At 44.7% G+C, this 23,632-nt stretch overlaps 12 non-coding genes across 12 annotated transcripts; all 12 read right to left on the bottom strand.

Moving 5' to 3' along the window:
* Positions 1-2,472: 2,472 nt before the first annotated feature.
* Positions 2,473-2,545, bottom strand: trnar-ccu (transfer RNA arginine (anticodon CCU)). The gene has a single exon. It is a non-coding gene; the product is annotated as a tRNA-Arg (tRNA).
* A 929-nt stretch (positions 2,546-3,474) lies between these two features.
* On the bottom strand, positions 3,475-3,547 carry trnar-ccu (transfer RNA arginine (anticodon CCU)). The gene has a single exon. It is a non-coding gene; the product is annotated as a tRNA-Arg (tRNA).
* Positions 3,548-7,427: 3,880 nt separating this feature from the next.
* Positions 7,428-7,500, bottom strand: trnar-ccu (transfer RNA arginine (anticodon CCU)). The gene has a single exon. It is a non-coding gene; the product is annotated as a tRNA-Arg (tRNA).
* A 938-nt stretch (positions 7,501-8,438) lies between these two features.
* On the bottom strand, positions 8,439-8,511 carry trnar-ccu (transfer RNA arginine (anticodon CCU)). The gene has a single exon. It is a non-coding gene; the product is annotated as a tRNA-Arg (tRNA).
* Positions 8,512-9,449: 938 nt separating this feature from the next.
* On the bottom strand, positions 9,450-9,522 carry trnar-ccu (transfer RNA arginine (anticodon CCU)). Its single transcript has one exon. It is a non-coding gene; the product is annotated as a tRNA-Arg (tRNA).
* Positions 9,523-10,460: 938 nt separating this feature from the next.
* trnar-ccu (transfer RNA arginine (anticodon CCU)) lies at positions 10,461-10,533 on the bottom strand. The gene has a single exon. It is a non-coding gene; the product is annotated as a tRNA-Arg (tRNA).
* Positions 10,534-14,698: 4,165 nt separating this feature from the next.
* trnar-ccu (transfer RNA arginine (anticodon CCU)) lies at positions 14,699-14,771 on the bottom strand. Its single transcript has one exon. It is a non-coding gene; the product is annotated as a tRNA-Arg (tRNA).
* Positions 14,772-15,227: 456 nt separating this feature from the next.
* On the bottom strand, positions 15,228-15,299 carry trnam-cau (transfer RNA methionine (anticodon CAU)). The gene has a single exon. It is a non-coding gene; the product is annotated as a tRNA-Met (tRNA).
* A 2,063-nt stretch (positions 15,300-17,362) lies between these two features.
* trnar-ccu (transfer RNA arginine (anticodon CCU)) lies at positions 17,363-17,435 on the bottom strand. The gene has a single exon. It is a non-coding gene; the product is annotated as a tRNA-Arg (tRNA).
* Positions 17,436-18,358: 923 nt separating this feature from the next.
* On the bottom strand, positions 18,359-18,431 carry trnar-ccu (transfer RNA arginine (anticodon CCU)). Its single transcript has one exon. It is a non-coding gene; the product is annotated as a tRNA-Arg (tRNA).
* Positions 18,432-21,441: 3,010 nt separating this feature from the next.
* Positions 21,442-21,514, bottom strand: trnar-ccu (transfer RNA arginine (anticodon CCU)). The gene has a single exon. It is a non-coding gene; the product is annotated as a tRNA-Arg (tRNA).
* A 938-nt stretch (positions 21,515-22,452) lies between these two features.
* Positions 22,453-22,525, bottom strand: trnar-ccu (transfer RNA arginine (anticodon CCU)). Its single transcript has one exon. It is a non-coding gene; the product is annotated as a tRNA-Arg (tRNA).
* Positions 22,526-23,632: the final 1,107 nt, after the last annotated feature.

The raw sequence follows: 23,632 nt of genomic DNA, 5'->3' as shown, positions 1-23,632 counted from the left end.
GGTTTCCATCCATCGACCTCTGGGTTATGGGCCCAGCACGCTTCCGCTGCGCCACTCTGCTGTCCGTCGGCCAATGTGGGACTCGAACCCACGATGCCTGGTTTTCAAGGCAAGACAACAAAGACAATCCACAGAGGGCAATAAACAGCATTGAGCAAACACGTCAAAGTAAAGCATTGAAGATATGGTAGCAACAATGTTATATTTGCCCTCTTCAGCTGTGCCAATCTCCTTTTATCAAACAAGATGGGTCTTGAACCTATCGTTGATTTCACAGCATTACCTTTAGGTTGATCACTTCTTTAATCTCTTCAGAGTGACAAGAGTTGTTGCTTTAATCGAAGACTTTGTCAGTTTGAATGCAGTGTAAGAGATGTTAAAACACAGTTGGCAGAGGATGGTTTCCATCCATCGACCTCTGGGTTATGGGCCCAGCACGCTTCCGCTGCGCCACTCTGCTGTCCGTCGGCCAATGTGGGACTCGAACCCACGATGCCTGGTTTTCAAGGCAAGACAACAAAGACAATCCACAGAGGGCAATAAACAGCATTGAGCAAACACGTCAAAGCAAAGCATTGAAGATATGGTAGCAACAATGTTATATTTGCCCTCTTCAGCTGTGCCAATCTCCTTTTGTCAGTTTGAATGCAGTGTAAGAGATGTTAAAACACAGTTCGCAGAGGATGGTTTCCATCCATCGACCTCTGGGTTACGGGCTCAGCACACTTCTGCTGCGCCACTCTGATTTAAATCACCCCAGATGGGACTTGAACCCACAATTAGGAGGCCAGTGCCTTATCCATTAGGCCACTGGGGCTCCGTTTGTGGAGTCAGAGAGTCCCTGTTTGCATCACGGACTGTTGTTCCCAACATGTGGATTGACATACAATGAATGATATTCCGCTACATACAATACATTGATGTCGCAAAGCAAAAACTATGCTCTAGTGCTCACAAGCAAATGCATTGATGTATCGCACAATGCTAAACTGCTCAGAAGTTGTCGTCGCGAAGCAAAGCAAAAACAATGTTATGGAGCTCAGAAGTATTTGTATGCAGCACTGACTGTTGTTCCCGACATCTGCAGTGTAGGCTGACATAAAATGAATGATTTGTTGAAACTTTTGTCAAGCGAGCAGTTGTTGGTTTAATACAAGACTTTGTCAGTTTGAATGCAGTGTAAGAGATGTTAAAACACAGTTAGCAGAGGATGGTTTCCATCCATCGACCTCTGGGTTATGGGCCCAGCACGCTTCCGCTGCGCCACTCTGCTGTCCGTCGGCCAATGTGGGACTCGAGCCCACGATGCCTGGCTTTCAAGGCAAGACAACAAAGACAATCCACAGAGGGCAATAAACAGCATTGAGCAAACACGTCAAAGCAAAGCATTGAAGATATGGTAGCAACAATGTTATATTTGCCCTCTTCAGCTGTGCCAATCTCATTTTATCAAACAAGATGGGTCTTGAACCTATCGTTGATTTCACAGCATTACCTTTAGGTTGATCACTTCTTTAATCTCTTCAGAGTGACAAGAGTTGTTGCTTTAATCGAAGACTTTGTCAGTTTGAATGCAGTGGAAGAGATGTTAAAACACAGTTAGCAGAGGATGGTTTCCATCCATCGACCTCTGGGTTATGGGCCCAGCACGCTTCCGCTGCGCCACTCTGCTGTCCGTCGGCCAATGTGGGACTCGAACCCACGATGCCTGGTTTTCAAGGCAAGACAACAAAGACAATCCACAGAGGGCAATAAACAGCATTGAGCAAACACGTCAAAGCAAAGCATTGAAGATATGGTAGCAACAATGTTATATTTGCCCATCACGCTTCAGCTGTGCCAATCTCTTTTTGTAAAACAAGATGGGTCTTGAACCTATCGTTGATTTCACAGCATTACCTTTAGGTTGATCACTTCTTTAATCTCTTCAGAGTGACAAGAGTTGTTGCTTTAATCGAAGACTTTGTCAGTTTGAATGCAATGTAAGAGATGTTAAAACACAGTTAGCAGAGGATGGTTTCCATCGATCGACCTCTGGGTTATGGGCCCAGCACGCTTCCGCTGCGCCACTCTGCTGTCCTTCAGCCAATGTGGGACTCGAACCCACGATGCCTGGCTTTCATGGCAAGACAACAAACACAATCCACAGAGGGCAATAAACAGCATTGAGCAAACACGTCAAAGCAAAGCATTGAAGATATGGTAGCAACAATGTTATATTTGCCCTCTTCAGCTGTGCCAATCTCCTTTTATCAAACAAGATGGGTCTTGAACCTATCGTTGATTTCACAGCATTACCTTTAGGTTGATCACTTCTTTAATCTCTTCAGAGTTGTTGCTTTAATCGAAGACTTTGTCAGTTTGAATGCAGTGGAAGAGACGTTAAAACACAGCTAGCAGAGGATGGTTTCCATCCATCGACCTCTGGGTTACGGGCTCAGCACACTTCTGCTGCGCCACTCTGCTTTAAATCACCCCAGATGGGACGTGAACCCACAATCCCTGGCTTAGGAGGCCAGTGCCTTATCCATTAGGCCACTGGGGCTCCGTTTGTGGAGTCAGAGAGTCCCTGTTTGCATCACGGACTGTTGTTCCCAACATGTGGATTGACATACAATGAATGATATTCCGCTCTGCTACTCTGCTTTTCATCAACACATAACGGACTCAGAAGTCTTTGTATGCACTGAGAGTATGGGTAACATGAAAACAATACATTGATGTCGCAAAGCAAAAACTATGCTCTAGTGCTCACAAGCAAATGCATTGATGTATCGCACAATGCTAAAGTGCTCAGAAGTTGTCGTCGCGAAGCAAAGCAAAAACAATGTTATGGAGCTCAGAAGTATTTGTATGCAGCACTGACTGTTGTTCCCGACATCTGCAGTGTAGGCTGACATAAAATGAATGATTTGTTGAAACTATTGTCAAGCGAGCAGTTGTTGGTTTAATACAAGACTTTGTCAGTTTGAATGCAGTGTAAGAGATGTTAAAACACAGTTAGCAGAGGATGGTTTCGATCCATCGACCTCTGGGTTATGGGCCCATCACGCTTCCACTGCGCCACTCAGCTGTCCGTCAGCCAATGTGGGACTCGAACCCACGATGCCTGGCTTTCAAGGCAAGACAACAAAGACAATCCACAGAGGGCAATAAACAGCATTGAGCAAACACGTCAAAGCAAAGCATTGAAGATATGGTAGCAACAATGTTATATTTGCCCATCACGCTTCAGCTGTGCCAATCTCTTTTTGTAAAACAAGATGGGTCTTGAACCTATCGTTGATTTCACAGCATTACCTTTAGGTTGATCACTTCTTTAATCTCTTCAGAGTTGTTGCTTTAATCGAAGACTTTGTCAGTTTGAATGCAGTGGAAGAGACGTTAAAACACAGCTAGCAGAGGATGGTTTCCATCCATCGACCTCTGGGTTACGGGCTCAGCACACTTCTGCTGCGCCACTCTGCTTTAAATCACCCCAGATGGGACGTGAACCCACAATCCCTGGCTTAGGAGGCCAGTGCCTTATCCATTAGGCCACTGGGGCTCCGTTTGTGGAGTCAGAGAGTCCCTGTTTGCATCACGGACTGTTGTTCCCAACATGTGGATTGACATACAATGAATGATATTCCGCTCTGCTACTCTGCTTTTCATCAACACATAACGGACTCAGAAGTCTTTGTATGCACTGAGAGTATGGGTAACATGAAAACAATACATTGATGTCGCAAAGCAAAAACTATGCTCTGGTGCTCACAAGCAAATGCATTGATGTATCGCACAATGCTAAAGTGCTCAGAAGTTGTCGTCGCGAAGCAAAGCAAAAACAATGTTATGGAGCTCAGAAGTATTTGTATGCAGCACTGACTGTTGTTCCCGACATCTGCAGTGTAGGCTGACATAAAATGAATGATTTGTTGAAACTATTGTCAAGCGAGCAGTTGTTGGTTTAATACAAGACTTTGTCAGTTTGAATGCAGTGTAAGAGATGTTAAAACACAGTTAGCAGAGGATGGTTTCCATCCATCGACCTCTGGGTTACGGGCTCAGCACACTTCTGCTGCGCCACTCTGATTTAAATCACCCCAGATGGGACTTGAACCCACAATTAGGAGGCCAGTGCCTTATCCATTAGGCCACTGGGGCTCCGTTTGTGGAGTCAGAGAGTCCCTGTTTGCATCACGGACTGTTGTTCCCAACATGTGGATTGACATACAATGAATGATATTCCGCTACATACAATACATTGATGTCGCAAAGCAAAAACTATGCTCTAGTGCTCACAAGCAAATGCATTGATGTATCGCACAATGCTAAACTGCTCAGAAGTTGTCGTCGCGAAGCAAAGCAAAAACAATGTTATGGAGCTCAGAAGTATTTGTATGCAGCACTGACTGTTGTTCCCGACATCTGCAGTGTAGGCTGACATAAAATGAATGATTTGTTGAAACTTTTGTCAAGCGAGCAGTTGTTGGTTTAATACAAGACTTTGTCAGTTTGAATGCAGTGTAAGAGATGTTAAAACACAGTTAGCAGAGGATGGTTTCCATCCATCGACCTCTGGGTTATGGGCCCAGCACGCTTCCGCTGCGCCACTCTGCTGTCCGTCGGCCAATGTGGGACTCGAGCCCACGATGCCTGGCTTTCAAGGCAAGACAACAAAGACAATCCACAGAGGGCAATAAACAGCATTGAGCAAACACGTCAAAGCAAAGCATTGAAGATATGGTAGCAACAATGTTATATTTGCCCTCTTCAGCTGTGCCAATCTCATTTTATCAAACAAGATGGGTCTTGAACCTATCGTTGATTTCACAGCATTACCTTTAGGTTGATCACTTCTTTAATCTCTTCAGAGTGACAAGAGTTGTTGCTTTAATCGAAGACTTTGTCAGTTTGAATGCAGTGGAAGAGATGTTAAAACACAGTTAGCAGAGGATGGTTTCCATCCATCGACCTCTGGGTTATGGGCCCAGCACGCTTCCGCTGCGCCACTCTGCTGTCCGTCGGCCAATGTGGGACTCGAACCCACGATGCCTGGTTTTCAAGGCAAGACAACAAAGACAATCCACAGAGGGCAATAAACAGCATTGAGCAAACACGTCAAAGCAAAGCATTGAAGATATGGTAGCAACAATGTTATATTTGCCCTCTTCAGCTGTGCCAATCTCCTTTTATCAAACAAGATGGGTCTTGAACCTATCGTTGATTTCACAGCATTACCTTTAGGTTGATCACTTCTTTAATCTCTTCAGAGTGACAAGAGTTGTTGCTTTAATCGAAGACTTTGTCAGTTTGAATGCAGTGTAAGAGATGTTAAAACACAGTTGGCAGAGGATGGTTTCCATCCATCGACCTCTGGGTTATGGGCCCAGCACGCTTCCGCTGCGCCACTCTGCTGTCCGTCGGCCAATGTGGGACTCGAACCCACGATGCCTGGTTTTCAAGGCAAGACAACAAAGACAATCCACAGAGGGCAATAAACAGCATTGAGCAAACACGTCAAAGCAAAGCATTGAAGATATGGTAGCAACAATGTTATATTTGCCCTCTTCAGCTGTGCCAATCTCCTTTTCTCAGTTTGAATGCAGTGTAAGAGATGTTAAAACACAGTTAGCAGAGGATGGTTTCCATCCATCGACCTCTGGGTTACGGGCTCAGCACACTTCTGCTGCGCCACTCTGATTTAAATCACCCCAGATGGGACTTGAACCCACAATTAGGAGGCCAGTGCCTTATCCATTAGGCCACTGGGGCTCCGTTTGTGGAGTCAGAGAGTCCCTGTTTGCATCACGGACTGTTGTTCCCAACATGTGGATTGACATACAATGAATGATATTCCGCTACATACAATACATTGATGTCGCAAAGCAAAAACTATGCTCTAGTGCTCACAAGCAAATGCATTGATGTATCGCACAATGCTAAACTGCTCAGAAGTTGTCGTCGCGAAGCAAAGCAAAAACAATGTTATGGAGCTCAGAAGTATTTGTATGCAGCACTGACTGTTGTTCCCGACATCTGCAGTGTAGGCTGACATAAAATGAATGATTTGTTGAAACTTTTGTCAAGCGAGCAGTTGTTGGTTTAATACAAGACTTTGTCAGTTTGAATGCAGTGTAAGAGATGTTAAAACACAGTTAGCAGAGGATGGTTTCCATCCATCGACCTCTGGGTTATGGGCCCAGCACGCTTCCGCTGCGCCACTCTGCTGTCCGTCGGCCAATGTGGGACTCGAACCCACGATGCCTGGTTTTCAAGGCAAGACAACAAAGACAATCCACAGAGGGCAATAAACAGCATTGAGCAAACACGTCAAAGCAAAGCATTGAAGATATGGTAGCAACAATGTTATATTTGCCCTCTTCAGCTGTGCCAATCTCCTTTTGTCAGTTTGAATGCAGTGTAAGAGATGTTAAAACACAGTTAGCAGAGGATGGTTTCCATCCATCGACCTCTGGGTTACGGGCTCAGCACACTTCTGCTGCGCCACTCTGATTTAAATCACCCCAGATGGGACTTGAACCCACAATTAGGAGGCCAGTGCCTTATCCATTAGGCCACTGGGGCTCCGTTTGTGGAGTCAGAGAGTCCCTGTTTGCATCACGGACTGTTGTTCCCAACATGTGGATTGACATACAATGAATGATATTCCGCTACATACAATACATTGATGTCGCAAAGCAAAAACTATGCTCTAGTGCTCACAAGCAAATGCATTGATGTATCGCACAATGCTAAAGTGCTCAGAAGTTGTCGTCGCGAAGCAAAGCAAAAACAATGTTATGGAGCTCAGAAGTATTTGTATGCAGCACTGACTGTTGTTCCCGACATCTGCAGTGTAGGCTGACATAAAATGAATGATTTGTTGAAACTATTGTCAAGCGAGCAGTTGTTGGTTTAATACAAGACTTTGTCAGTTTGAATGCAGTGTAAGAGATGTTAAAACACAGTTAGCAGAGGATGGTTTCGATCCATCGACCTCTGGGTTATGGGCCCATCACGCTTCCACTGCGCCACTCAGCTGTCCGTCAGCCAATGTGGGACTCGAACCCACGATGCCTGGCTTTCAAGGCAAGACAACAAAGACAATCCACAGAGGGCAATAAACAGCATTGAGCAAACACGTCAAAGCAAAGCATTGAAGATATGGTAGCAACAATGTTATATTTGCCCATCACGCTTCAGCTGTGCCAATCTCTTTTTGTAAAACAAGATGGGTCTTGAACCTATCGTTGATTTCACAGCATTACCTTTAGGTTGATCACTTCTTTAATCTCTTCAGAGTTGTTGCTTTAATCGAAGACTTTGTCAGTTTGAATGCAGTGGAAGAGACGTTAAAACACAGCTAGCAGAGGATGGTTTCCATCCATCGACCTCTGGGTTACGGGCTCAGCACACTTCTGCTGCGCCACTCTGCTTTAAATCACCCCAGATGGGACGTGAACCCACAATCCCTGGCTTAGGAGGCCAGTGCCTTATCCATTAGGCCACTGGGGCTCCGTTTGTGGAGTCAGAGAGTCCCTGTTTGCATCACGGACTGTTGTTCCCAACATGTGGATTGACATACAATGAATGATATTCCGCTCTGCTACTCTGCTTTTCATCAACACATAACGGACTCAGAAGTCTTTGTATGCACTGAGAGTATGGGTAACATGAAAACAATACATTGATGTCGCAAAGCAAAAACTATGCTCTGGTGCTCACAAGCAAATGCATTGATGTATCGCACAATGCTAAAGTGCTCAGAAGTTGTCGTCGCGAAGCAAAGCAAAAACAATGTTATGGAGCTCAGAAGTATTTGTATGCAGCACTGACTGTTGTTCCCGACATCTGCAGTGTAGGCTGACATAAAATGAATGATTTGTTGAAACTATTGTCAAGCGAGCAGTTGTTGGTTTAATACAAGACTTTGTCAGTTTGAATGCAGTGTAAGAGATGTTAAAACACAGTTAGCAGAGGATGGTTTCCATCCATCGACCTCTGGGTTATGGGCCCAGCACGCTTCCGCTGCGCCACTCTGCTGTCCGTCAGCCAATGTGGGACTCGAACCCACGATGCCTGGCTTTCAAGGCAAGACAACAAAGACAATCCACAGAGGGCAATAAACAGCATTGAGCAAACACGTCAAAGCAAAGCATTGAAGATATGGTAGCAACAATGTTATATTTGCCCATCACGCTTCAGCTGTGCCAATCTCTTTTTGTCAAACAAGATGGGTCTTGAACCTATCGTTGATTTCACAGCATTACCTTTAGGTTGATCACTTCTTTAATCTCTTCAGAGTGACAAGAGTTGTTGCTTTAATCGAAGACTCTGTCAGTTTGAATGCAGTGGAAGAGACGTTAAAACACAGTTAGCAGAGGATGGTATCCATCCATCGACCTCTGGGTTACGGGCTCAGCACACTTCTGCTGCCCCACTCTGCTTTAAATCACCCCAGATGGGACTTGAACCCACAATCCCTGGCTTAGGAGGCCAGTGCCTTATCCATTAGGCCACTGGGGCTCCGTTTGTGGAGTCAGAGAGTCCCTGTTTGCATCACGGACTGTTGTTCCCAACATGTGGATTGACATACAATGAATGATATTCCGCTCTGCTACTCTGCTTTTCATCAACACATAACGGACTCAGAAGTCTTTGTATGCACTGAGAGTATGGGTAACATGAAAACAATACATTGATGTCGCAAAGCAAAAACTATGCTCTAGTGCTCACAAGCAAATGCATTGATGTATCGCACAATGCTAAAGTGCTCAGAAGTTGTCGTCGCGAAGCAAAGCAAAAACAATGTTATGGAGCTCAGAAGTATTTGTATGCAGCACTGACTGTTGTTCCCGACATCTGCAGTGTAGGCTGACATAAAATGAATGATTTGTTGAAACTATTGTCAAGCGAGCAGTTGTTGGTTTAATACAAGACTTTGTCAGTTTGAATGCAGTGTAAGAGATGTTAAAACACAGTTAGAAGAGGATGGTTTCCATCCATCGACCTCTGGGTTATGGGCCCAGCACGCTTCCGCTGCGCCACTCTGCTGTCCGTCAGCCAATGTGGGACTCGAACCCACGATGCCTGGCTTTCAAGGCAAGACAACAAAGACAATCCACAGAGGGCAATAAACAGCATTGAGCAAACACGTCAAAGCAAAGCATTGAAGATATGGTAGCAACAATGTTATATTTGCCCATCACGCTTCAGCTGTGCCAATCTCTTTTTGTCAAACAAGATGGGTCTTGAACCTATCGTTGATTTCACAGCATTACCTTTAGGTTGATCACTTCTTTAATCTCTTCAGAGTGACAAGAGTTGTTGCTTTAATCGAAGACTCTGTCAGTTTGAATGCAGTGGAAGAGACGTTAAAACACAGTTAGCAGAGGATGGTATCCATCCATCGACCTCTGGGTTACGGGCTCAGCACACTTCTGCTGCCCCACTCTGCTTTAAATCACCCCAGATGGGACTTGAACCCACAATCCCTGGCTTAGGAGGCCAGTGCCTTATCCATTAGGCCACTGGGGCTCCGTTTGTGGAGTCAGAGAGTCCCTGTTTGCATCACGGACTGTTGTTCCCAACATGTGGATTGACATACAATGAATGATATTCCGCTCTGCTACTCTGCTTTTCATCAACACATAACGGACTCAGAAGTCTTTGTATGCACTGAGAGTATGGGTAACATGAAAACAATACATTGATGTCGCAAAGCAAAAACTATGCTCTAGTGCTCACAAGCAAATGCATTGATGTATCGCACAATGCTAAAGTGCTCAGAAGTTGTCGTCGCGAAGCAAAGCAAAAACAATGTTATGGAGCTCAGAAGTATTTGTATGCAGCACTGACTGTTGTTCCCGACATCTGCAGTGTAGGCTGACATAAAATGAATGATTTGTTGAAACTATTGTCAAGCGAGCAGTTGTTGGTTTAATACAAGACTTTGTCAGTTTGAATGCAGTGTAAGAGATGTTAAAACACAGTTAGAAGAGGATGGTTTCCATCCATCGACCTCTGGGTTATGGGCCCAGCACGCTTCCGCTGCGCCACTCTGCTGTCCGTCAGCCAATGTGGGACTCGAACCCACGATGCCTGGCTTTCAAGGCAAGACAACAAAGACAATCCACAGAGGGCAATAAACAGCATTGAGCAAACACGTCAAAGCAAAGCATTGAAGATATGGTAGCAACAATGTTATATTTGCCCATCACGCTTCAGCTGTGCCAATCTCTTTTTGTCAAACAAGATGGGTCTTGAACCTATCGTTGATTTCACAGCATTACCTTTAGGTTGATCACTTCTTTAATCTCTTCAGAGTGACAAGAGTTGTTGCTTTAATCGAAGACTTTGTCAGTTTGAATGCAGTGGAAGAGAAGTTAAAACACAGTTAGCAGAGGATGGTATCCATCCATCGACCTCTGGGTTACGGGCTCAGCACACTTCTGCTGCCTCACTCTGCTTTAAATCACCCCAGATGGGACGTGAACCCACAATCCCTGGCTTAGGAGGCCAGTGCCTTATCCATTAGGCCACTGGGGCTCCGTTTGTGGAGTCAGAGAGTCCCTGTTTGCATCACGGACTGTTGTTCCCAACATGTGGATTGACATACAATGAATGATATTCCGCTCTGCTACTCTGCTTTTCATCAACACATAACGGACTCAGAAGTCTTTGTATGCACTGAGAGTATGGGTAACATGAAAACAATACATTGATGTCGCAAAGCAAAAACTATGCTCTAGTGCTCACAAGCAAATGCATTGATGTATCGCACAATGCTAAAGTGCTCAGAAGTTGTCGTCGCGAAGCAAAGCAAAAACAATGTTATGGAGCTCAGAAGTATTTGTATGCAGCACTGACTGTTGTTCCCGACATCTGCAGTGTAGGCTGACATAAAATGAATGATTTGTTGAAACTATTGTCAAGCGAGCAGTTGTTGGTTTAATACAAGACTTTGTCAGTTTGAATGCAGTGGAAGAGACGTTAAAACACAGTTAGCAGAGGATGGTTTCGATCCATCGACCTCTGGGTTATGGGCCCATCACGCTTCCACTGCGCCACTCAGCTGTCCGTCAGCCAATGTGGGACTCGAACCCACGATGCCTGGCTTTCAAGGCAAGACAACAAAGACAATCCACAGAGGGCAATAAACAGCATTGAGCAAACAAGTCAAAGCAAAGCATTGAAGATATGGTAGCAACAATGTTATATTTGCCCATCACGCTTCAGCTGTGCCAATCTCTTTTTGTCAAACAAGATGGGTCTTGAACCTATCGTTGATTTCACAGCATTACCTTTAGGTTGATCACTTCTTTAATCTCTTCAGAGTGACAAGAGTTGTTGCTTTAATCGAAGGCTTTGTCAGTTTGAATGCAGTGGAAGAGACGTTAAAACACAGTTAGCAGAGGATGATTTCGATCCATCGACCTCTGGGTTATGGGCCCAGCACGCTTCCGCTGCGCCACTCTGCTGTCCGTCAGCCAATGTGGGACTCGAACCCACGATGCCTGGCTTTCAAGGCAAGACAACAAATACTATCCACAGAGGGCAATAAACAGCATTGAGCAAACACGTCAAAGCAAAGCATTGAAGACATGGTAGCAACAATGTTATATTTGCCCATCACGCTTCAGCTGTGCCAATCTCTTTTTGTCAAACAAGATGGGTCTTGAACCTATCGTTGATTTCACAGCATTACCTTTAGGTTGATCACTTCTTTAATCTCTTCAGAGTGACAAGAGTTGTTGCTTTAATCGAAGACTTTGTCAGTTTGAATGCAGTGGAAGAGACGTTAAAACACAGTTAGCAGAGGATGGTTTCGATCCATCGACCTCTGGGTTATGGGCCCAGCACGCTTCCGCTGCTCCACTCTGCTGTCCGTCAGCCAATGTGGGACTCGAACCCACGATGCCTGGCTTTCAAGGCAAGACAACAAATACTATCCACAGAGGGCAATAAACAGCATTGAGCAAACACGTCAAAGCAAAGCATTGAAGACATGGTAGCAACAATGTTATATTTGCCCATCACGCTTCAGCTGTGCCAATCTCTTTTTATCAAACAAGATGGGTCTTGAACCTATAGTTGATTTCACAGCATTACTTTTAGGTTGATTACTTCTTTAATCTCTTCAGAGTGACAAGAGTTGTTGCTTTAATCGAAGACTTTGTCAGTTTGAATGCAGTGGAAGAGACGTTAAAACACAGTTAGCAGAGGATGGTTTCTATCCATCGACCTCTGGGTTATGGGCCCAGCACGCTTCCGCTGCGCCACTCTGCTGTCCGTCAGCCAATGTGGGACTCGAACCCACGATGCCTGGCTTTCAAGGCAAGACAACAAATACTATCCACAGAGGGCAATAAACAGCATTGAGCAAACACGTCAAAGCAAAGCATTGAAGACATGGTAGCAACAATGTTATATTTGCCCATCACGCTTCAGCTGTGCCAATCTCTTTTTGTCAAACAAGATGGGTCTTGAACCTATCGTTGATTTCACAGCATTACCTTTAGGTTGATCACTTCTTTAATCTCTTCAGAGTGACAAGAGTTGTTGCTTTAATCGAAGACTTTGTCAGTTTGAATGCAGTTGAAGAGATGTTAAAACACAGTTAGCAGAGGATGGTTTCCATCCATCGACCTCTGGGTTATGGGCCCAGCACGCTTCCGCTGCGCCACTCTGCTGTCCGTCAGCCAATGTGGGACTCGAACCCACGATGCCTGGCTTTCAAGGCAAGACAACAAATACTATCCACAGAGGGCAATAAACAGCATTGAGCAAACACGTCAAAGCAAAGCATTGAAGACATGGTAGCAACAATGTTATATTTGCCCATCACGCTTCAGCTGTGCCAATCTCTTTTTGTCAAACAAGTTGGGTCTTGAACCTATCGTTGATTTCACAGCATTACCTTTAGGTTGATCACTTCTTTAATCTCTTCAGAGTGACAAGAGTTGTTGCTTTAATCGAAGATTTTGTCAGTTTGAATGCAGTGGAAGAGATGTTAAAACACAGTTAGCAGAGGATGGTTTCCATCCATCGACCTCTGGGTTATGGGCCCAGCACGCTTCCGCTGCGCCACTCTGCTGTCCGTCAGCCAATGTGGGACTCGAACCCACGATGCCTGGCTTTCAAGGCAAGACAACAAATACTATCCACAGAGGGCAATAAACAGCATTGAGCAAACACGTCAAAGCAAAGCATTGAAGACATGGTAGCAACAATGTTATATTTGCCCATCACGCTTCAGCTGTGCCAATCTCTTTTTGTCAAACAAGATGGGTCTTGAACCTATCGTTGATTTCACAGCATTACCTTTAGGTTGATCACTTCTTTAATCTCTTCAGAGTGACAAGAGTTGTTGCTTTAATCGAAGACTTTGTCAGTTTGAATGCAGTGGAAGAGATGTTAAAACACAGTTAGCAGAGGATGGTTTCCATCCATCGACCTCTGGGTTATGGGCCCAGCACGCTTCCACTGCGCCACTCTGCTGTCCTTCAGCCAATGTGGGACTCGAACCCACGATGCCTGGCTTTCAAGGCAAGACAACAAACACAATCCACAGAGGGCAATAAACAGCATTGAGCAAACACGTCAAAGCAAAGCATTGAAGACATGGTAGCAACAATGTTATATTTGCCCAAAACGCTTCAGCTGTGCCAATCTCTTTTTATCAAACAAGATGGGTCTTGAACCTATAGTTGATTTCACAGCATTACCTTTAGGTTGATCACTTCTTTAATCTCTTCAGAGTGACAAGAGTTGTTGCTTTAATCGAAGACTTTGTCAGTTTGAATGCAGTGGAAGAGACGTTAAAACACAGTTAGCAGAGGATGGTTTCGATCCATCGACCTCTGGGTTATGGGCCCAGCACGCTTCCGCTGTGCCACTCTGCTGTCCGTCAGCCAGTGTGGGATTCGAACCCACGATGCCTGGCTTTCAAGGCAAGACAACAAAGACAATCCACAGAGGGCAATAAACAGCATTGAGCAAACACGTCAAAGCAAAGCATTGAAGACATGGTAGCAACAATGTTATATTTGCCCAAAACGCTTCAGCTGTGCCAATCTCTTTTTATCAAACAAGATGGGTCTTGAACCTATAGTTGATTTCACAGCATTACCTTTAGGTTGATCACTTCTTTAATCTCTTCAGAGTGACAAGAGTTGTTGCTTTAATCGAAGACTTTGTCAGTTTGAATGCAGTGGAAGAGACGTTAAAACACAGTTAGCAGAGGATGGTTTCGATCCATCGACCTCTGGGTTATGGGCCCAGCACGCTTCCGCTGTGCCACTCTGCTGTCCGTCAGCCAGTGTGGGATTCGAACCCACGATGCCTGGCTTTCAAGGCAAGACAACAAAGACAATCCACAGAGGGCAATAAACAGCATTGAGCAAACACGTCAAAGCAAAGCATTGAAGACATGGTAGCAACAATGTTATATTTGCCCTCTTCAGCTGTGCCAATCTCTTTTTGTCAAACAAGATGGGTCTTGAACCTATCGTTGATTTCACAGCATTACCTTTAGGTTGATCACTTCTTTAATGTCTTCAGAGTGACAAGAGTTGTTGCTTTAATCGAAGACTTTGTCAGTTTGAATGCAGTGGAAGAGATGTTAAAACACAGTTAGCAGAGGATGGTTTCCATCCATCGACCTCTAGGTTATGGGCCCAGCACACTTCTGCTGCGCCACTCTGCTTTAAATCACCCCAGATGGGACTTGAACCCACAATCCCTGGCTTAGGAGGCCAGTGCCTTATCCATTAGGCCACTGGGGCTCCGTTTGTGGAGTCAGAGAGTCCCTGTTTGCATCACGGACTGTTGTTCCCAACATGTGGATTGACATACAATGAATGATATTCCGCTCTGCTACTCTGCTTTTCATCAACACATAACGGACTCAGAAGTCTTTGTATGCACTGAGAGTATGGGTAACATGAAAACAATACATTGATGTCGCAAAGCAAAAACTATGCTCTAGTGCTCACAAGCAAATGCATTGATGTATCGCACAATGCTAAAGTGCTCAGAAGTTGTCGTCGCAAAGCAAAGCAAAAACAATGTTATGGAGCTCAGAAGTATTTGTATGCAGCACTGACTGTTGTTCCCGACATCTGCAGTGTAGGCTGACATAAAATGAATGATTTGTTGAAACTATTGTCAAGCGAGCAGTTGTTGGTTTAATACAAGACTTTGTCAGTTTGAATGCAGTGGAAGAGACGTTAAAACACAGTTAGCAGAGGATGGTTTCGATCCATCGACCTCTGGGTTATGGGCCCAGCACGCTTCCGCTGCGCCACTCTGCTGTCCGTCAGCCAATGTGGGACTCGAACCCACGATGCCTGGCTTTCAAGGCAAGACAACAAAGACAATCCACAGAGGGCAATAAACAGCATTGAGCAAACACGTCAAAGCAAAGCATTGAAGACATGGTAGCAACAATGTTATATTTGCCCTCTTCAGCTGTGCCAATCTCCTTTTATCAAACAAGATGGGTCTTGAACCTATCGTTGATTTCACAGCATTACCTTTAGGTTGATCACTTCTTTAATCTCTTCAGAGTGACAAGAGTTGTTGCTTTAATCGAAGACTTTGTCAGTTTGAATGCAGTGGAAGAGATGTTAAAACACAGTAAGCAGAGGATGGTTTCCATCCATCGACCTCTGGGTTATGGGCCCAGCACGCTTCCGCTGCGCCACTCTGCTGTCCTTCAGCCAATGTGGGACTCGAACCCACGATGCCAGGCTTTCAAGGCAAGACAACAAAGACAATCCACAGAGGGCAATAAACAGCATTGAGCAAACACGTCAAAGCAAAGCATTGAAGATATGGTAGCAACAATGTTATATTTGCCCTCTTCAGCTGTGCCAATCTCTTTTTGTCAAACAAGATGGGTCTTGAACCTATCGTTGATTTCACAGCATTACCTTTAGGTTGATCACTTCTTTAATCTCTTCAGAGTGACGAGAGTTGTTGCTTTAATCGAAGACTTTGTCAGTTTGAATGCAGTGTAAGAGATGTTAAAACACAGTTAGCAGAGGATGGTTTCCATCCATCGACCTCTGGGTTATGGGCCCAGCACGCTTCCGCTGCGCCACTCAATGTGGGACTCGAACCCACGATGCCTGGTTTTCAAGGCAAGACAACAAAGACAATCCACAGAGGGCAATAAAAATCATTGAGCAAACACGTCAAAGCAAAGCATTGAAGATATGGTAGCAACAATGTTATATTTGCCCTCTTCAGCTGTGCCAATCTCCTTTTGTCAGTTTGAATGCAGTGTAAGAGATGTTAAAACACAGTTAGCAGAGGATGGTTTCCATCCATCGACCTCTGGGTTACGGGCTCAGCACACTTCTGCTGCGCCACTCTGATTTAAATCACCCCAGATGGGACTTGAACCCACAATTAGGAGGCCAGTGCCTTATCCATTAGGCCACTGGGGCTCCGTTTGTGGAGTCAGAGAGTCCCTGTTTCCATCACGGACTGTTGTTCCCAACATGTGGATTGACATACAATGAATGATATTCCGCTCTGCTACTCTGCTTTTCATCAACACATAACGGACTCAGAAGTCTTTGTATGCACTGAGAGTATGGGGAACATGAAAACAATACATTGATGTCGCAAAGCAAAAACTATGCTCTAGTGCTCACAAGCAAATGCATTGATGTATCGCACAATGCTAAAGTGCTCAGAAGTTGTCGTCGAGAAGCAAAGCAAAAACAATGTTATGGAGCTCAGCAGTATTTGTATGCAGCACTGACTGTTGTTCCCGACATCTGCAGTGTAGGCTGACATAAAATGAATGATTTGTTGAAACTATTGTCAAGCGAGCAGTTGTTGGTTTAATACAAGACTTTGTCAGTTTGAATGCAGTGTAAGAGATGTTAAAACACAGTTAGCAGAGGATGGTTTCGATCCATCGACCTCTGGGTTATGGGCCCATCACGCTTCCACTGCGCCACTCAGCTGTCCGTCAGCCAATGTGGGACTCGAACCCACGATGCCTGGCTTTCAAGGCAAGACAACAAAGACAATCCACAGAGGGCAATAAACAGCATTGAGCAAACACGTCAAAGCAAAGCATTGAAGATATGGTAGCAACAATGTTATATTTGCCCTCTTCAGCTGTGCCAATCTCCTTTTATCAAACAAGATGGGTCTTGAACCTATCGTTGATTTCACAGCATTACTTTAGGTTGATCACTTCTTTAATCTCTTCAGAGTTGTTGCTTTAATCGAAGACTTTGTCAGTTTGAATGCAGTGGAAGAGACGTTAAAACACAGCTAGCAGAGGATGGTTTCCATCCATCGACCTCTGGGTTATGGGCTCAGCACACTTCTGCTGCGCCACTCTGCTTTAAATCACCCCAGATGGGACGTGAACCCACGATCCCTGGCTTAGGAGGCCAGTGCCTTATCCATTAGGCCACTGGGGCTCCGTTTGTGGAGTCAGAGAGTCCCTGTTTGCATCACGGACTGTTGTTCCCAACATGTGGATTGACATACAATGAATGATATTCCGCTCTGCTACTCTGCTTTTCATCAACACATAACGGACTCAGAAGTCTTTGTATTCACTGAGAGTATGGGTAACATGAAAACAATACATTGATGTCGCAAAGCAAAAACTATGCTCTAGTGCTCACAAGCAAATGCATTGATGTATCGCACAATGCTAAAGTGCTCAGAAGTTGTCGTCGCGAAGCAAAGCAAAAACAATGTTATGGAGCTCAGAAGTATTTGTATGCAGCACTGACTGTTGTTCCCGACATCTGCAGTGTAGGCTGACATAAAATGAATGATTTGTTGAAACTATTGTCAAGCGAGCAGTTGTTGGTTTAATACAAGACTTTGTCAGTTTGAATGCAGTGGAAGAGACGTTAAAACACAGTTAGCAGAGGATGGTTTCGATCCATCGACCTCTGGGTTATGGGCCCATCACGCTTCCACTGCGCCACTCAGCTGTCCGTCAGCCAATGTGGGACTCGAACCCACGATGCCTGGCTTTCAAGGCAAGACAACAAAGACAATCCACAGAGGGCAATAAACAGCATTGAGCAAACACGTCAAAGCAAAGCCTTGAAGATATGGTAGCAACAATGTTATATTTGCCCTCTTCAGCTGTGCCAATCTCCTTTTATCAAACAAGATGGGTCTTGAACCTATCGTTGATTTCACAGCATTACCTTTAGGTTGATCACTTCTTTAATCTCTTCAGAGTTGTTGCTTTAATCGAAGACTTTGTCAGTTTGAATGCAGTGGAAGAGACGTTAAAACACAGCTAGCAGAGGATGGTTTCATCCATTGACTTCTGGGTTACGGGCTCAGCACACTTCTGCTGCCCCACTCTGCTTTAAATCACCCCAGATGGGACTTCAACCCACAATCCCTGGCTTAGGAGGCCAGTGCCTTATCCATTAGGCCACTGGGGCTCCGTTTGTGGAGTCAGAGAGTCCCTGTTTGCATCACGGACTGTTGTTCCCAACATGTGGATTGACATACAATGAATGATATTCCGCTCTGCTACTCTGCTTTTCATCAACACATAACGGACTCAGAAGTCTTTGTATGCACTGAGAGTATGGGTAACATGAAAACAATACATTGATGTCGCAAAGCAAAAACTATGCTCTAGTGCTCACAAACAAATGCATTGATGTATCGCACAATGCTAAAGTGCTCAGAAGTTGTCGTCGCGAAGCAAAGCAAAAACAATGTTATGGAGCTCAGAAGTATTTGTATGCAGCACTGACTGTTGTTCCCGACATCTGCAGTGTAGGCTGACATAAAATGAATGATTTGTTGAAACTATTGTCAAGCGAGCAGTTGTTGGTTTAATACAAGACTTTGTCAGTTTGAATGCAGTGTAAGAGATGTTAAAACACAGTTAGCAGAGGATGGTTTCCATCCATCGACCTCTGGGTTATGGGCCCAGCACGCTTCCGCTGCGCCACTCTGCTGTCCGTCGGCCAATGTGGGACTCGAACCCACGATGCCTGGCTTTCAAGGCAAGACAACAAAGACAATCCACAGAGGGCAATAAACAGCATTGAGCAAACACGTCAAAGCAAAGCATTGAAGATATGGTAGCAACAATGTTATATTTGCCCTCTTCAGCTGTGCCAATCTCATTTTATCAAACAAGATGGGTCTTGAACCTATCGTTGATTTCACAGCATTACCTTTAGGTTGATCACTTCTTTAATCTCTTCAGAGTGACAAGAGTTGTTGCTTTAATCGAAGACTTTGTCAGTTTGAATGCAGTGGAAGAGACGTTAAAACACAGTTAGCAGAGGATGGTTTCCATCCATCGACCTCTGGGTTATGGGCCCAGCACGCTTCCGCTGCGCCACTCTGCTGTCCTTCAGCCAATGTGGGACTCGAACCCACGATGCCTGGCTTTCAAGGCAAGACAACAAAGACAATCCACAGAGGGCAATAAACAGCATTGAGCAAACACGTCAAAGCAAAGCATTGAAGATATGGTAGCAACAATGTTATATTTGCCCATCACGCTTCAGCTGTGCCAATCTCTTTTTGTCAAACAAGATGGGTCTTGAACCTATCGTTGATTTCACAGCATTACCTTTAGGTTGATCACTTCTTTAATCTCTTCAGAGTTGTTGCTTTAATCGAAGACTTTGTCAGTTTGAATGCAGTGTAAGAGATGTTAAAACACAGTTAGCAGAGGATGGTTTCCATCCATCGACCTCTGGGTTATGGGCCCAACACGCTTCCGCTGCGCCAATCTGCTATCCGTCGGCCAATGTGGGACTCGAACCCACGATGCCTGGCTTTCAAGGCAAGACAACAAAGACAATCCACAGAGGGCATTAAACAGCATTGAGCAAACACGTCAAAGCAAAGCATTGAAGATATGGTAGCAACAATGTTATATTTGCCCTCTTCAGCTGTGCCAATCTCATTTTATCAAACAAGATGGGTCTTGAACCTATCGTTGATTTCACAGCATTACCTTTAGGTTGATCACTTCTTTAATCTCTTCAGAGTGACGAGAGTTGTTGCTTTAATCGAAGACTTTGTCAGTTTGAATGCAGTGTAAGAGATGTTAAAACACAGTTAGCAGAGGATGGTTTCCATCCATCGACCTCTGGGTTATGGGCCCAGCACGCTTCCGCTGCGCCACTCTGCTGTCCGTCGGCCAATGTGGGACTCGAACCCACGATGCCTGGTTTTCAAGGCAAGACAACAAAGACAATCCACAGAGGGCAATAAACAGCATTGAGCAAACACGTCAAAGCAAAGCATTGAAGATATGGTAGCAACAATGTTATATTTGCCCTCTTCAGCTGTGCCAATCTCCATTTGTCAGTTTGAATGCAGTGTAAGAGATGTTAAAACACAGTTAGCAGAGGATGGCTTCCATCCATCGACCTCTGGGTTACGGGCTCAGCACACTTCTGCTGCGCCACTCTGATTTAAATCACCCCAGATGGGACTTGAACCCACAATTAGGAGGCCAGTGCCTTATCCATTAGGCCACTGGGGTCCGTTTGTGGAGTCAGAGAGTCCCTGTTTCCATCACGGACTGTTGTTCCCAACATGTGGATTGACATACAATGAATGATATTCCGCTCTGCTACTCTGCTTTTCATCAACACATAACGGACTCAGAAGTCTTTGTATGCACTGAGAGTATGGGTAACATGAAAACAATACATTGATGTCGCAAAGCAAAAACTATGCTCTAGTGCTCACAAGCAAATGCATTGATGTATCGCACAATGCTAAAGTGCTCAGAAGTTGTCGTCGCAAAGCAAAAACAATTTTATGGAGCTCAGCAGTATTTGTATGCAGCACTGACTGTTGTTCCCGACATCTGCAGTGTAGGCTGACATAAAATGAATGATTTGTTGAAACTATTGTCAAGCGAGCAGTTGTTGGTTTAATACAAGACTTTGTCAGTTTGAATGCAGTGTAAGAGATGTTAAAACACAGTTAGCAGAGGATGGTTTCGATCCATCGACCTCTGGGTTATGGGCCCATCACGCTTCCACTGCGCCATTCAGCTGTCCGTCAGCCAATGTGGGACTCGAACCCACGATGCCTGGCTTTCAAGGCAAGACAACAAAGACAATCCACAGAGGGCAATAAACAGCATTGAGCAAACACGTCAAAGCAAAGCATTGAAGATATGGTAGCAACAATGTTATATTTGCCCATCACGCTTCAGCTGTGCCAATCTCTTTTTGTCAAACAAGATGGGTCTTGAACCTATCGTTGATTTCACAGCATTACCTTTAGGTTGATCACTTCTTTAATCTCTTCAGAGTGACAAGAGTTGTTGCTTTAATCGAAGACTTTGTCAGTTTGAATGCAGTGTAAGAGATGTTAAAACACAGTTAGCAGAGGATGGTTTCCATCCATCGACCTCTGGGTTATGGGCCTAGCACACTTCTGCTGCGCCACTCTGCTTTAAATCACCCCAGATGGGACTTGAACCCACAATCCCTGGCTTAGGAGGCCAGTGCCTTATCCATTAGGCCACTGGGGCTCCGTTTGTGGAGTCAGAGAGTCCCTGTTTGCATCACGGACTGTTGTTCCCAACATGTGGATTGACATACAATGAATGATATTCCGCTCTGCTACTCTGCTTTTCATCAACACATAACGGACTCAGAAGTCTTTGTATGCACTGAGAGTATGGGTAACATGAAAACAATACATTGATGTCGCAAAGCAAAAACTATGCTCTAGTGCTCACAAGCAAATGCATTGATGTATCGCACAATGCTAAAGTGCTCAGAAGTTGTCGTCGCAAAGCAAAGCAAAAACAATGTTATGGAGCTCAGAAGTATTTGTATGCAGCACTGACTGTTGTTCCCGACATCTGCAGTGTAGGCTGACATAAAATGAATGATTTGTTGAAACTATTGTCAAGCGAGCAGTTGTTGGTTTAATACAAGACTTTGTCAGTTTGAATGCAGTGTAAGAGATGTTAAAACACAGTTAGCAGAGGATGGTTTCGATCCATCGACCTCTGGGTTATGGGCCCATCACGCTTCCACTGCGCCACTCAGCTGTCCGTCAGCCAATGTGGGACTCGAACCCACGATGCCTGGCTTTCAAGGCAAGACAACAAAGACAATCCACAGAGGGCAATAAACAGCATTGAGCAAACACGTCAAAGCAAAGCATTGAAGATATGGTAGCAACAATGTTATATTTGCCCATCACGCTTCAGCTGTGCCAATCTCTTTTTGTCAAACAAGATGGGTCTTGAACCTATCGTTGATTTCACAGCATTACCTTTAGGTTGATCACTTCTTTAATCTCTTCAGAGTGACAAGAGTTGTTGCTTTAATCGAAGACTTTGTCAGTTTGAATGCAGTGTAAGAGATGTTAAAACACAGTTAGCAGAGGATGGTTTCCATCCATCGACCTCTGGGTTATGGGCCTAGCACACTTCTGCTGCGCCACTCTGCTTTAAATCACCCCAGATGGGACTTGAACCCACAATCCCTGGCTTAGGAGGCCAGTGCCTTATCCATTAGGCCACTGGGGCTCCGTTTGTGGAGTCAGAGAGTCCCTGTTTGCATCACGGACTGTTGTTCCCAACATGTGGATTGACATACAATGAATGATATTCCGCTCTGCTACTCTGCTTTTCATCAACACATAACGGACTCAGAAGTCTTTGTATGCACTGAGAGTATGGGTAACATGAAAACAATACATTGATGTCGCAAAGCAAAAACTATGCTCTAGTGCTCACAAGCAAATGCATTGATGTATCGCACAATGCTAAAGTGCTCAGAAGTTGTCGTCGCAAAGCAAAGCAAAAACAATGTTATGGAGCTCAGAAGTATTTGTATGCAGCACTGACTGTTGTTCCCGACATCTGCAGTGTAGGCTGACATAAAATGAATGATTTGTTGAAACTATTGTCAAGCGAGCAGTTGTTGGTTTAATACAAGACTTTGTCAGTTTGAATGCAGTGTAAGAGATGTTAAAACACAGTTAGCAGAGGATGGTTTCCATCCATCGACCTCTGGGTTATGGGCCCAGCACGCTTCCGCTGCGCCACTCTGCTGTCCGTTGGCCAATGTGGGACTCGAACCCACGATGCCTGGCTTTCAAGGCAAGACAACAAAGACAATCCACAGAGGGCAATAAACAGCATTGAGCAAACACGTCAAAGCAAAGCATTGAAGATATGGTAGCAACAATGTTATATTTGCCCTCTTCAGCTGTGCCAATCTCCTTTTATCAAACAAGATGGGTCTTGAACCTATCGTTGATTTCACAGCATTACCTTTAGGTTGATCACTTCTTTAATCTCTTCAGAGTGACAAGAGTTGTTGCTTTAATCGAAGACTTTGTCAGTTTGAATGCAGTGGAAGAGATGTTAAAACACAGGTAGCAGAGGATGGTTTCCATCCATCGACCTCTGGGTTATGGGCCCAGCACGCTTCCGCTGCGCCACTCTGCTGTCCTTCAGCCAATGTGGGACTCGAACCCACGATGCCAGGCTTTCAAGGCAAGACAACAAAGACAATCCACAGAGGGCAATAAACAGCATTGAGCAAACACGTCAAAGCAAAGCATTGAAGATATGGTAGCAACAATGTTATATTTGCCCTCTTCAGCTGTGCCAATCTCTTTTTGTCAA

This window comes from Anarhichas minor, unplaced genomic scaffold, assembly GCF_050575085.1.
Source record: "Anarhichas minor isolate MPS153535 unplaced genomic scaffold, ASM5057508v1 ptg000058l, whole genome shotgun sequence".
Lineage (NCBI taxonomy): Eukaryota > Metazoa > Chordata > Actinopteri > Perciformes > Anarhichadidae > Anarhichas > Anarhichas minor.
The sequence above is the reverse complement of the archived record's forward strand: the minus strand, read 5'-3'. Positions and strand labels throughout refer to the sequence as shown.